The 13,627-nt window shown below is 37.7% G+C and overlaps 1 long non-coding RNA gene across 1 annotated transcript in view; it reads left to right on the top strand.

The window, feature by feature from the left end:
- The first annotated feature begins 2,697 nt into the window (after positions 1-2,697).
- Positions 2,698-13,627, top strand: part of LOC112442560 (uncharacterized) — a 123,572-nt gene continuing 112,642 nt past the window's right edge. The window contains exon 1 of the long non-coding RNA XR_003030693.2: positions 2,698-3,080. This is a non-coding gene — a long non-coding RNA (uncharacterized lncRNA). The remainder of the gene's footprint in view (positions 3,081-13,627) is intronic.

Below are 13,627 nucleotides of genomic sequence, written 5' to 3'. Positions count from 1 at the left end.
ATGTCTGAAAATAGTTTTGATTGTCATAACTGGGGGTTTTTACCAGTACCTTTTGGGTTGAGGCCAGGGTCGCTGCTCCACATTAAATGATGTGCAGGACACACCCCACAACAAGAATATCCAACTCAAAATGTCAGCTGTACTGAGCTGAGAAGCCCTTAGACCAGCCTATTATTTTACAAAGAAAAAACTGAGCAGAGAGGGTCAGTGACAGAGGCCAAGTCACACAGCGCACCAACAGAAGAGATAGGCCCCTCAGCGCTGTTCCCATCACACTATGTAACTTCTGAAAGCTCAAAATGAAGCTGTTGGGAAATAAAACTTCTTAGGAACAAATTTAGGCTTAATATGTACTAAATAAGTGCATAAATCTTTAAATCTGGGTACTGCTTACACTGGAAAAATGGGCCACCAGAAAACAGAAAACTTACTTATGTAACATACCTTTGAAATATACTTGATAATATAAAAAGGATCTATTTGAAATACAATATAGTAATAATAATTTTTTAAATTATATTTAACCAAAGACCTGCCCAGCACAGCTGTTCTCAACCTTTAGCAGCTTCACAGGCACCTGGAGCGCTTGTTAAAAGACAAATGACCCCGCCCCCATCCCAGAGGTTCTGACTCAGGAAGTCTGGAACAGGCCTGAGAATCTGCATTCCTAACACATTCCCAGGTGATGCTGCCCTTGCTATCGCTCAAGAGGTAACATGTTGAAATAACACTGGCCTAGCACTTGGTCAATAAACGTTGACTTAATATTGTCGGTATTTAGAAAACAATTTCACCAGAAGATGTTGTCTCACTTTAGCATAGATTAATTAATACGGCTAATTCACACTTAATAGAATATATTCTACAGACGACAGAACCAAAACTAACTTTGGACCTTGCTTAACTCAAATGTTTCACTTTAGAAATGAAAAAAAGTAATGTAACTTTAAAGCTATATTACAAGAATTCCTTTGAACAATAGCCAAAAGAAACAGTATTAAATGAAAATCATTTATAGACAATTTGAGTACTGATAGTGTTATCCTAAGATACATAAACTCAAAGATTATAAGTACAACTAAATATGTATGCATTATTTTTAGCATTATGTTTATGAGGGATATTCGAAATGTCAAAGTGAGTAAAACCTAGTCTGATGGGGCTCTTACTCCAAACAAAGTCTATGGGGAATGTGACTATTGAACATCAATAATATACAATCAGGCCCTGAGGGACCATAACTGTCTCTTTAAATTATTTGGGAAAAATTGTACATGTTTAATCACTTAAACATAGAATAAGATGATAAGCAGTATATTCTCATCATAAATAATCAATGTGCCACTGTGAATCTTGATTAATAAAAAGTACTCTCAAAGAAATTCATTCCAGTAGCACTCATTTTCATTCTGATCATTTAATGCAAAAGAATTTCAGATACTTGAAAACTACCTGTGTACCTAGTGTGCTCCGATTAACCTGCCTCATGCTGGTCCTCCCAGTGACTGAATAGTCAACCTTTATCTCTTTAACGTCACAGAGACAGTGTACACAGCCTTTATTTTCCTAATCATGACATTCTGCTGCAAGGCACTGAACTTCTCTTGCCAGGGGCATGCAGGAAGCCAGCTCCTCTCAACTGTGCTGCATCTATCTTCAACTTTTAAAATACCCACCTGTCCTTTAACTTAGGTGCCATTTGTTGTCTCATCATCTTGGTTAAATCTTATCAATTTATTTTTTTTTCCTTAACATCACACTGCTGCCGCAGTCTTAGCAGGCTTTTCTGCAGCATTTCAGTAAGAGCCTCCTGTTTCAGCTAATCCCTGTACTAGGACACAATGTGAGAATCTGAAACAGAATAAGCACTATATTGTTTCTACTTTTGCTCATAGAGCGAATAAGTGTTGATGCTAAACCTGGGATGATGTCTCCAAGCCCCCCAAGCATAGTACACTGTGAGCCAATGCAGTTAACCCAACACCATTCAGGCTTGTACCGAATGGCGCTCCCACTGCAGCATTCACCTTGGAATAAATAGACAGGATTTATGATTCGTTGAAGTCACCTAACTGCCAGGTTATGCAGGCTCCATTCTCATATTATAACAAACTATCACAACAAAAGACAAATATAGGAAAACATACAGCTCATTTACAAGTGAAACAAATTTGCAATCAGACAAGGGCAAAATAATAGCCAAGAACTGCAGTAAATCTCTTTCAGCTAATAGCCCCATCCAATAATGCTCTCCTACAACACCTCTGAGCAAATGGATTGCAGTCAGTTTAAACAGTCAAATCAACATGCATTCCTCGATGGTTAGAGATGATGCTTGACAAGCAAACTCTGATTTATGATTCATTTACTCTTTAAAGGTTTTAAAGCTAGGATGGCTAGAAGACTTCCTATGTTTATTCAAGCATGCTGACAGAACTGAAATCTCTTAATAATTTCTCTCTGCACCTCTCAGCATGGCTGACAGGCATCTGCCAAGACTATAGCACATAAACCACTGATTCATGCAAAAAAAAAAAACAAAAAAAAAAACAATATTTACCCCCAAAAGATGTAGTGAAAGCTCAGCTTCCTTCAGCTTCCATAGTCCCTGAAGTGTTAATCTGAAGGAACAGTTCCATGAGTTTTCACAGGCCAGCAGTGTGTCTCCTACACTTGACCTAGACAGCCTTACATAACGAAGCATCGGGGCTGGGGAGCTTGCTGAGTGTCATCACCAGCAAGAGTGAGAAGTATTGGCAGCAGCAGGCAGGCGGGCAGGCTGGGAGTTTGCATGGAAATCAAGAAGTCTTGTCTTTCTCTTTTCAAATGTTTTGGAAGGAGAGTTAAGAATAGCTCAGAAACTGGTCTTGTTCTTTTTGTGGGGAGAGTGACCAGAAGCAGAAAAGCCAAATCTTCCAGCAAGTACCAGACACCTCTTTCAGTGTTTGCAGTAAACCTAGCAGAATGAATGGTTCTCTGTAAAGGACTGTGCTATGACACCTTAAAATGAAAGGAATGGTAGAGCAAAGTAATGACTCAAAGGCTGCCACGGAGCTTTTGTCTACCTTTAACTCATTGTGGTGAGTAGAAGGGAACGCATGTATTTGTGAGAGAGGAATACTTGCAGGTGTGAGTTGCTTTGCAGGGTGATAACTAAAGGCTTTATAAAGAGTGTTCATGTCCCTTGAACATCTTGTTGCAAGCAAGATGATAGCATTTATAATCTTGTGTATCAAATTCAGAATGTGGGGGGTTAAACTGGTTGCACTTAATATATTTCAGTTTCAGATATTTTCATGAAAGTAGGAAGAGAAGCAGGTACCTCTCTGTGGTGATTTGCAGATAACTTTCAGATGTGTTAATTACTTCTGTTTTCTATACAAAAAAGATCTGAATTTCAGCATCCAGATTTTGCATATAATGAATCTTTTTTTTAGACTTTGAAAGCAATTTATCTGAATGAGGCAAGAAGATCACTGCGCTTTTAAATAAGCTTTGTTAGACTCACTCCTGAATATCTCGGATATACTTTTGAACAATAAATTTAAAACAATGTACTCTCCATCTAATTTTCATTGAATTATCTCAAACGGGTGCAATATAAGTTAAGTCCTTAAAAGCTGGAAATAATAAAACCAGTCCTATATTCTGAGCCTGAGTAGAGTGATATGGTATTATTAATTCAAGAAGACATATTGTTTAATTATATATAAAATTGTGGTTTTACATGGGATATGGCCTAAGATATATAATTCCCGAGGCAACGGAAACAGAGAAGCCACCATGCATCATTTAAAAATAATCTTAATGTGCTGCTCTTAGCTGGGAAACTTGTCTACTAATGCATCATGCAGAGAATAGAGCAGGGAAATAAGAGAATTTTAGTTCAATGAAACACATTAATTTAATTCCTCACCATTATTTAACCCCTAAGTAAACAGAGGTGGAAAGAAGTTAAGTGATGTGCTGATGGTGACACAGAGGAAGAGGTGACCGGCAAGTGGTTTTCCTGATACTCACTGGTGTTAATACTTTGCTGACTATACCACTGTGGATAATTGTCCTTTGGTACTGGTGTAAAGGTCTGAGGTACAATAATTGTTTACTCATAGAAATAACAAAACAAAGTGGAATAGCACTCAATATCTGCTTTTAGCAGTTCTCTAATTTTGGAAAAAGTAAGTTTTGTCATGGACAGAATGAGACATTTTCTCCAATTATTTCTCACGGCTGTAATGAACACACTGGTATGACATTTAATTAAAATTTCAAATTATGAGACAGTGCTCTGAACATTTAGCACCGGATACCATGTTGGTGGTTCAGATTCTTTTATTTTGTTAATGTTGATTGTGGTGCTTATCCATCTCTTGGAGAGCTAATGTACCTGCAATAACCCATAGGAAGCAGAGAACTGGAAAACAGAATGTTTCAAAAAAAGACTTCGTCTTATTGCTTTTATTATTTCATCCATTACTTTCAAGCAAATGCAGGTTCTTGCAGTCAGGCACTTGTTTTTCATTTTTGCATCCCTGTCCACAGCACAATGATTACTGTGCCCTCAGTAGATGTTCACTGAATTAATGAATGGAGGGATAAAATGTGTTCATACTGACCCTTCTGTTGTTGCCAAGTAGAGTTCCTTGGAGGACTCATTTTAAAGAACATATAAAAATGATTTATACATGTTAATAATTGCCAAAATAAATGAATGCCTCTGAAATACTTGCTTAGAAACTGTTGTTATAAATTTATTTTAGTGTTTTCCTTGCAACCTAATTCGATCAACACGGTTTAGGTTTGACAGCCCATAAGATATAATCTAACTTTCCCTGGGTTAACCAAATAGAGGTTTTGTTTTACCCATGTGACATTAAGTTGAGACAAATGACATAAGTTAGGATTTCACAATCCTGGCAGACCCACAGTCCTCAGGAATCTAAGCCCATTTTTCCTACCTCTTGGCAGTCCTTAATATGTGGCTTTTATCCTGACTTGTTGCCTTGTGATCTCAAAATGACTGCCCTGCCTCTTTTATTCTGACTACATTCCAGGCAGGAGGACAGAGAGTGCAAAAGCCAAGTGCCAGCTGAGTGAGCTTTCTCTAAGAGCTTTCCCAGAAGATCATCAAGAGACTTTGATTCGTGTCTTATGTGCTATAACTGAAAAATGCCACCCCTTGCTGGGAACACATGTGGAATAACTTTTTAGCTGAACCCATTGCCACTCTCAATGAAGCTAGGGTTCTGTTTTTAAGGTAAAGTGGGCTGCTTCTCCAACATACATTATCCCTTAGCATATTGTTTTGGGTTTATGGTAAAATCCTAAAGAATGATCACTTATTCTAAGTGGATTTATCTTCCCACAAAATGAGAACTTTTCTCATTTTATGTCTGGCTTTTCTATGGGAAAAATTATCCTATTTTTGCGGCAGAATGTTACCTGGGAAACAATGGGTTTATAACTACACTGTTGTCAAATAGATGCAAAGAGAAAGCTGTAGATAACCTTTTCAGAATGAAGAAGGAAAAATAATCCCATCTGCCATTTCACCTCATACTCAGCCTATACTCACAATCCAAGGTTGTCTAAAGCTGTATCTTTCTAGAAAGATTCTACAAAAGAATAAATGGACATTGAATTAAAGCTCTAACCCTTGAAACATATGCAACTCCTAAGTAAAATGGTGTCTCACTAATTTAGAAAAGAGGTTTTTCTTTTTTTTTTTTTCTTCCCAGTTTGGTCTGTTATCTTGCTGAAATCAACTAAACTGAAGAGCTCATGGTGCCTCCCACTGGGCATGGAAGAACTTCATCAGATATTTCAACTAGGTCACAAGAACACCTCTCTAAACCAGAAGCTGTTCTTTATATTGTCAGGAATAATAATACTGACATCTTTTTAAAAACCTGGAACAAGATTACCCTGCAAATCAAAAGTTTTGCTCTAAGTTTGTAGAGGGTTCCTGGGTACAGTGGAATAGAAGCTCTCTAATTTTAGAGGAAAAAATGATAGCATTCATAGTTTTTACCAAACTTAACTTTTAAAGAAACATAGTTGACTTTTGGGAGAAGGCAATGGCAACCCACTCCAGTACTCTTGCTTGGAAAATCCCATGGATGGAGGAGCCTGGTAGGCTGCAGTCCATGGGGTCGCTAAGAATCAGACACGACTGAGCGACTTCACTTTCACTTTTCACTTTCATATATTGGAGAAGGAAATGGCAACCCACTCCAGTGTTCTTGCCTGGAGAGTCCCAGGGATGGCGGAGCCTGGTGGGCTGCCATCTATGGGGTCACACAGTGTCAGACATGACTGAAGCGACTTTGCAGCAGTTGACTTTTGAACCCAAATCACAATCACCTTGAAATAATCTAGTCAGAAAAAAATGAAATATTGCAGTAGCGTCTACTTCCCTAAATAGCAATGAAGTGAAGTGAAGTGAAATTGCTCAGTCGTGTCTGACTCTTTGCTACCCCATGGACTGTAGCCTACTGGGCTCCTCCATCTATAGCAATGAGGAGCATATTATTTATTTCACTTCCTTACAGAAATCAGTGAGGAAATTCTTTGCAGAACAGCAAGACTATACCCAAACCAAATAGACACATCAAAATTAAAATATGTTTACTACCTGGCAGGTATAGGTTTTATAGATTGTAAACTCAATGGAGAACAAAATTGCAATTTTCTTCATTTCCCTATAAATTAATTTAATTTCTATTTTAATGTCCCATTTTTGCCTAATGGCAGAAAATGTAATTATTTCTATGTTAGCTCAATCACTTTAATGCTTTCTCGGTTATCTCAGGCTTAGCTCAGTAAAGTTTGAGATTTCAATTTTTTGCCCTTAATATTAATCAGAGTAACACTAGTTTCAGCATCAAATACTCCCAAAAGTCTTGGTAGCTTAGTACAATGAAATTGTCTTACTCATGCAAAGATCTCTGTGGTTGTTCCTAATTGGCAAGTGACCTTCCACATGATCATTCATGAGTCCTTCTGTGGCTCCTCTTGCCTCGAGGTACCCAAAATCAGCTAACAGACCAAAAAAAAAAAAAACCAGACATAATGAAGAGTTACACCTACCTCTTCAGCCCAGAAGCACACATGACTGGTTTATTTTTATATTTATTTATATTTAGATGGTGAGGAAGAGTCACATAACTCCACCTAGATGCAATGAAAGGCTGAGAAATGTTGTTCCTGGCTCAGCGGCCATTTCTCAGATGGGAGCATAAGTTATTGTGGTCATGACGCTCTCTCGGCCTCCTTTTCATCTTTGCAGTTTAAGCGTCTTTTGAAAATATATCATCTTCTGCCAGTTATTATTTATTGAGATTAGAGAATGGAGAGGATTTAATGGCGGGGTGGGGGACCTCTCCTGGTGTTGGTGGCATGATTGATGATCTTTTGCACTTGCAGATGTGATAGTGTCCTTTCTCTTCTACCTTCAGAGATCAGAGGTATTTTGGTATAAATTTTCGAATGTTTGCATGGTAGTACCTGGAATTCAGGCCTATAATTTTACATTTTAAGTAAAAGTTCCCCAAACTGGAATAGTTCCCCATGCTCTAAGAAACATTGCTTGTATATATGAATTTTGAAAGAACAGTTTCTAATCCATTCTGATCATAGCATTTAGTTAAGCATATCACTTTGGCATTTCAGGCAGGATGTAAGAAAATACAAGGAGGAAGGTTTAGAGCCCATGTCAGGAAAGCGAATTTCTCAGAAATCCTCAGCTGACTTCTTCACGGGCCAGAATTGTTATATGGCCACTTATGGGTTGTGAGAGAGGAAGCTGGGAAAGATAGCTTTCAAGTTGTATTATTAGATGTTTCAAACTAAATTAGGATTCTCTTAATAACAAAGGAGGAGGAAAAGAATAACTGTCTTATAGCATACTAATAGCACAGATAATCAGCCTGAGGTGATTATAAACTTCTTTTATACTTCCCAGGGAGCTAAGTATCAGTGGTCCTAAGTGGGTGGGCATGGTAGGGGGAGGGGGATGGGGGAGAGCAACAGGGGTGAGGAGAGAGAAAAGAGAAAGGGACACAGAGACAGAGAAACATGTAACTGAATGAAAGCAACCTAATTTCTATTATAAGAAAATTGGGCTAATGAAGACAAAAATTCAGCTCTAGAAAAAAAATTCTAGAGAGCTCTGAGATGACCCCTAAATAGTTAAAATATGAAGGCTATTCTATAAAAATGAAGAAGTAGATTAATATCAGTAGAAACAGAGAAGTGGCCTGAAAAATATATTACCTACCTGGTGCAGGTATGATTAAATTTAGTGCCCTTGAGCCTGTGCTGGACTCGACTAGGATGAGGCTCACGCAATTCACGTGATAAGGGCCTGAGGAATCTGGTTATTTCAAGTGATCTCTTTCCTTAAGGAGCTGGGGAAAAGCAACTGTACTTAAGTGATGCTGCAATCCAAAGTTCATGGACAATAAGTAAAATGATCAAAGCAGATGTTTTATTAGATTGGCCAGTTACTGTGTTGCCTAATGTGAATGGTGGCCAGCGCTGACAAGGTTTTCTTAGGCTCACTGTTGGGGTTTTGTGTCTATTGCTATTCTGCAGTGCACCTCTTGCTCTGAATCAGACTTCCAGCAGGAGAAAAGGAGAGGAAGGAGACAGAGACAAAGAAAGGTTGGAAGAGAGAGAGAGAGGAAGGAAATGATTGTTGCTAACGATGAATCCCTAGGCAGTCCAGAGACTTCTTTCACTTAAATCTGTTCTGTAATCTGTGGCTAATGAACCAGGTTGTTTGTGGATTTGTAATTTTGCCTTTCCATATTTTTCAGTATTGGATTCTCCTCTTAACATGCTAGAATATATTCAAAGCAAGTGTCCTACTTCAACTAGAAAGAGGCATTCTTCAAAAAAAAAAAAAAAGCTTTCTTGCCTCCTTCAGAGCTGCCATTCTTCATTAAACACACACAGATACACACATCAGAATATCTAAGCTTTTAGACAAAAAGGAGAATCATCCAGATTGGAGTATATGTGGGTGGGAGGATGTTGAGATGGGTCCCTGGGAAGAAGAAAGAGATGTGTTCAATTTTTTAAGAAAAACAAACATACACAAATACAGATTTTATTAAATATAAAAACTTGGGAATAATGATATATCCTTTAAAAAGATGTTTTACTTTGTAAAAGGACACCAAATTTTCATTGAAAATGTCATTTAATAGCTGCTGTTACATTTATTTTTTCCAGAACAGGCAGTGGCTTGATTAAAAAACATTTTTTTAAACCTAGTTTTAAGAGGAGCTTTACTTTGTTCTCTACATGCTTATTAAATTCAAATGTAAAGATTAAGAGAAGCTGGACATTGGTAGTCTATTTGAAAATACTCTAGAAGTTATAAAAATGATATATGTTATTAATAGAGTTTAATATTTTGACCTGGTATTATATGTTTTAGTTTCCCCAGACTCTCACATTTGATTTACTACTTTATTCTTATAATAACCCTATGATAGGTGTTAAACAGATTTCAGGACTCTACCCTACCTCTCCTTGTATTAAAGAAAAAAGATGGAGAAAGTGCACACGGCTCTTCCAAGATTCCCTTAGTATTAATTTACTTTCAGAATTTATGTTTTCTCAGGATGGGCCTCTGGAGAAGGAAATGGGAAAACTCTGCAGTATTCTGCCTAGAGAATCCCATGGACAGAAGAGTCTGGCGGGCCACAGTCCGTGGGGTCGCAAAGAGTCAGACACGACTGAATGACCTAACACAGCACACAGGATGGACCTCAGTTCAATAAAAAAATTTTAGTGTATCAGCAAATCAAACAGTCAACATACATTTTTTGTGTGCCATCCTTTATTACTTCTACAAAGTCCTCAAAGTCACTTTTAGACAGAATTCCAAATTAAGCTATTGTATTTGGAACACAGTTGTAGAAGTGCTGTCTTCAAATTGCCAGTCTTGACTCTCTCATTTTGATGCGAACATCTGTGAGTACATAGAACTCTAAATTGGCAGAGCTCCCTTTGTTTAAGGCCAGTGTTCCTTTGGGGGTAGAAAATTAAGGCTGTAAATGTCGACCTGGGTAACCCAGACCCATTTGTTCCTTTTGTCCCGTTTCTTTCCTACTTTGCAACTTTTCAGTTAGAAAAAGATGTGAAAAAAGTAGATAACTTGCCTGAGGCCACATAGATATTTGTCCCTAATGAATGAAAGTTGCTCAGCTATGTCTGACTCTTTGGGATCCCATGGACTGTAGATCACCAAGCTCTGCTGTCCATGGAATTCTCCAGGCAAGAATACTGGAATGGGTTGCCATGCCCTCCAGGGGATCTTCTCAACCCAGGGATCAAAGCAGGATTTCTGGCGTTGTGGGCAGATTCTTTACTGTCTGAATCACCTAGGGCTTGGCCAACACACAGGATTTCTTGACTAGGGTAAATAAATGAAAAAATAAATTATTGAAATGAAAAATAAACAACCTAGAATTTTTTGGTAGATATAGCTGGATTATAAAAAGTTTGCAATGTATTCCATTCCATTTAGTAAAACCTCTAAACATGTTCTTCATAGTGACCTCATATACATTGAGTCACCCTCCTCTTGCCACCCACCCCCCCGCCACACTTTTTTGGTAACTGAAGAAGTTGATGAGAATGTTGTGCTCAGTTCAGTTCAGTTCAGTCACTCAGTCATGTCTGACTCTTTGCGACCCCATGAATTGCAGCACGCCAGGCCTCCCTGTCCATCACCAACTCCCGGGGTTCACTCAAACTCACGTCCATGGAGTCGGTGATGCCATCCAGCCCATCTCATCCTCTGTCGTCCCCTTTTCCTCCTGCCCCCAATCCCTCCCAGCATGAGAGTCTTTTCTGATGAGTCAACTCTTTGCATGAAGTGGCCAAAGTACTGGAGTTTCAACTTTAGCATCATTCCTTCCAAAGAAACACCCAGGGCTGATCTCCTTTAGAATGGACTGGTTGGATCTCCTTGCAGTGGTTAGTGTAAACATGACTGACACTTTACAAGGCATGTACATAACTTTATTCCCTAGAGACCTAGATGCTTACCAGATCTGCATGAGGTCTTTAAGGCAGTCACTTATCTGATTCTTTGCTTCTATTAAAATGGAGCCCAGATGCATCAAGACAGTAGAACTCTGCATGTAGGGCTCTTTGCATCTTATTACACCGCAGGATACTACTAAGCAAGTATGGGGCCTCCTTGATGTAAGGTGGAAAGTACGAACAAGGAATGTTCAATCCTAACCCCACACCTGCCACGGAGAATCTCTGTTATTCAGGTCTCTACTTGGATTTTGGAAGAGAAGCTCAGGATTTCAGAGGTTGGCTCAGAACACTTGTAAAATCCAGTGATGAACAGATGTTCAGAAATGCCAAGCTCTTATTATTCTGAGTAACAAATAGTCCCCAGATGATTTTTATTTTGGGGAAAAAAAACCTCAAAATTGATTAGTCAACTAGTCCAACAGCTGCAAATGTCTTCAGATTAGAAAACATTTCCCTCTTAGCAGGGGATAGGCAAGAGGGCTCCAAATGCAGGCAAATTCCACATATATATAGAACTACTCTGTCAGCAAGCTTAATTGGGTGGAAAAATTTACTCTAATTCCAGTATTAAAGAACATTATAAATCAACCAGTCATAGGATTTGGAGGTTAGAGGAAACCCCAATTTTGCAATTGCTCCACATGGCTAGCTTGATAAATTCATAATCAGATGAAACTTGACTTTGATTTGTGCTATTTAAAGAAAAGATATTTCTAGAGCACATTCCAACTCACAATCTTTCTTCACTAATGTAAGATAATTTTTAAATGTAATATGTCAATAGTTTGATATTTAATTGTTAAGCCCTCATTGTTAACCTTTAATAAGCAATAACATTTGATATATACTAATGAGTGTTAAAAACACACTATTTCATTTAACATAAATTTATTTTATAAAACAGAGCAGAGGAAATATTACATACATGAAATGCCACATCTTGACCATATTCTTTCCGAATTCCTGGTTCCAGAGCAGCTAGGGCAAATATTGTAGGGTAGAAAATGGGAATAATAATGCCTCTCTCATAGGACTGTCATAAATTATAGTAGGAAACTTTGTCACTGGGCATGTGACGACCTGTCAATAGTTTTCACTTCTACCCCTCTTGCTTCCATTGGGTAAAGATGGGCATTTTGGTCCCTGGTCAGCCAGAGGAAGACTGTTTTTAGTCAACTAAACCTTCGGATTACATTAAATTGAAAATCTTCTATTTGACCTTTTTTTTTAACTAATTCCTTTTTCTTCTCACTTTCCTCTAATAGGAAAGGTGATCAGACTAGAAGTATCCATGTTTCCTAGGGAAAGCTTACTTTTAGCTTGTGTGGTAACCAATGACCCACTGATTGAATGTTTAAAGTACCTTAGTTTCTGATGTGTTTAGTCATTTGTTGTGTACTCACTATATTGGCAAGGAATATCTATTGACTCCTTACCCACACACCTATCTTCTGGAACATAAAACTCAATCCTTTTGGAATGTTTAAGGTCTAGAGAATACATGCTGATATTATACTGTATGATCAGTGTTGGGTGCTGGAAGTCTGAAGTACATTGGGATTCAAAGGAGAACAAGATCCTTTCCTCCTCTGGTTATCTGAGATATCTTCTTGGGGAAAGTGGGATTTGGAAGGAGGAGTGGAGGTAGGGCTATCACAGGGAAGACTATGGAGAGGGTGGAGCACTTAATCATCTTTGAAGAAAAAAGAGAAGAATATTCCAGAAAGAAGGAATAGGCTGTTTATGTGGAGCCGAGCTTTGGTGTATTGTCATGATTAATCACAGGAACATATGCCAAGCTTTCATCATAAAAATATTCTCCAGGAGAATTCATCAAGTTCCATTGCCTATTAATTCCTGTCCATGCATTTTGTTTCACATCTTCAATGACAGGGGAAACTTTTTTTTTTTTTTAAAGAAATGAAGGCAATAAAATGAAATTCATTAAAGGACTGATTTATGTGTGATATTTTAAAACTGAGCAATGCCATTACCCCAGGCAAATTGAGTCTTTAGTTTTAGCACATTTTTAGTGTCCTTGAAATTTCTAAATGTATGACTTGACATTTTTACCTAGTGCATATCAATTGATAGTATTTTATCATCCTATACTTATCAAGAAATTATGAAGCAAAGCACTACAGTGCTGTGACATATATTTTCAATTGGAATAAAATACTTGGAGTCTGACTTTTACCATTAAATATTCTTTTCTTGTATGACCTTGAATATATTTCCCATCTGTGAATCTGTATAACTTGTATAACAATGTACAAAATAAATGAGACTAAATGTAAGTGCATCTTAATCTCTTCAAGTTTTAAAATTATGTATTTTTTTTAAAAAAATCACAATACTCTTCTATTTTCATCCTTTAAAAAAAAGCCACATTCATGATGAATGGGACCTGTACATTTCAAATGTTTTTCTTCTTAGGTAGCAAGATAATTTTTCATGGGCTACATGGCAGCTTTTAGCCCAGTTAAATCTTAATGTCAAAACCAGCATCCCAAAGAAATTTAAAAAGATAAAGGATGATTTTAAAACAATGTCTTTCTGCTCC

This window comes from Bos taurus, chromosome 2, assembly GCF_002263795.3.
Source record: "Bos taurus isolate L1 Dominette 01449 registration number 42190680 breed Hereford chromosome 2, ARS-UCD2.0, whole genome shotgun sequence".
Classification (NCBI taxonomy): Eukaryota; Metazoa; Chordata; class Mammalia; order Artiodactyla; family Bovidae; genus Bos; species Bos taurus.
The sequence above is the reverse complement of the archived record's forward strand: the minus strand, read 5'-3'. Positions and strand labels throughout refer to the sequence as shown.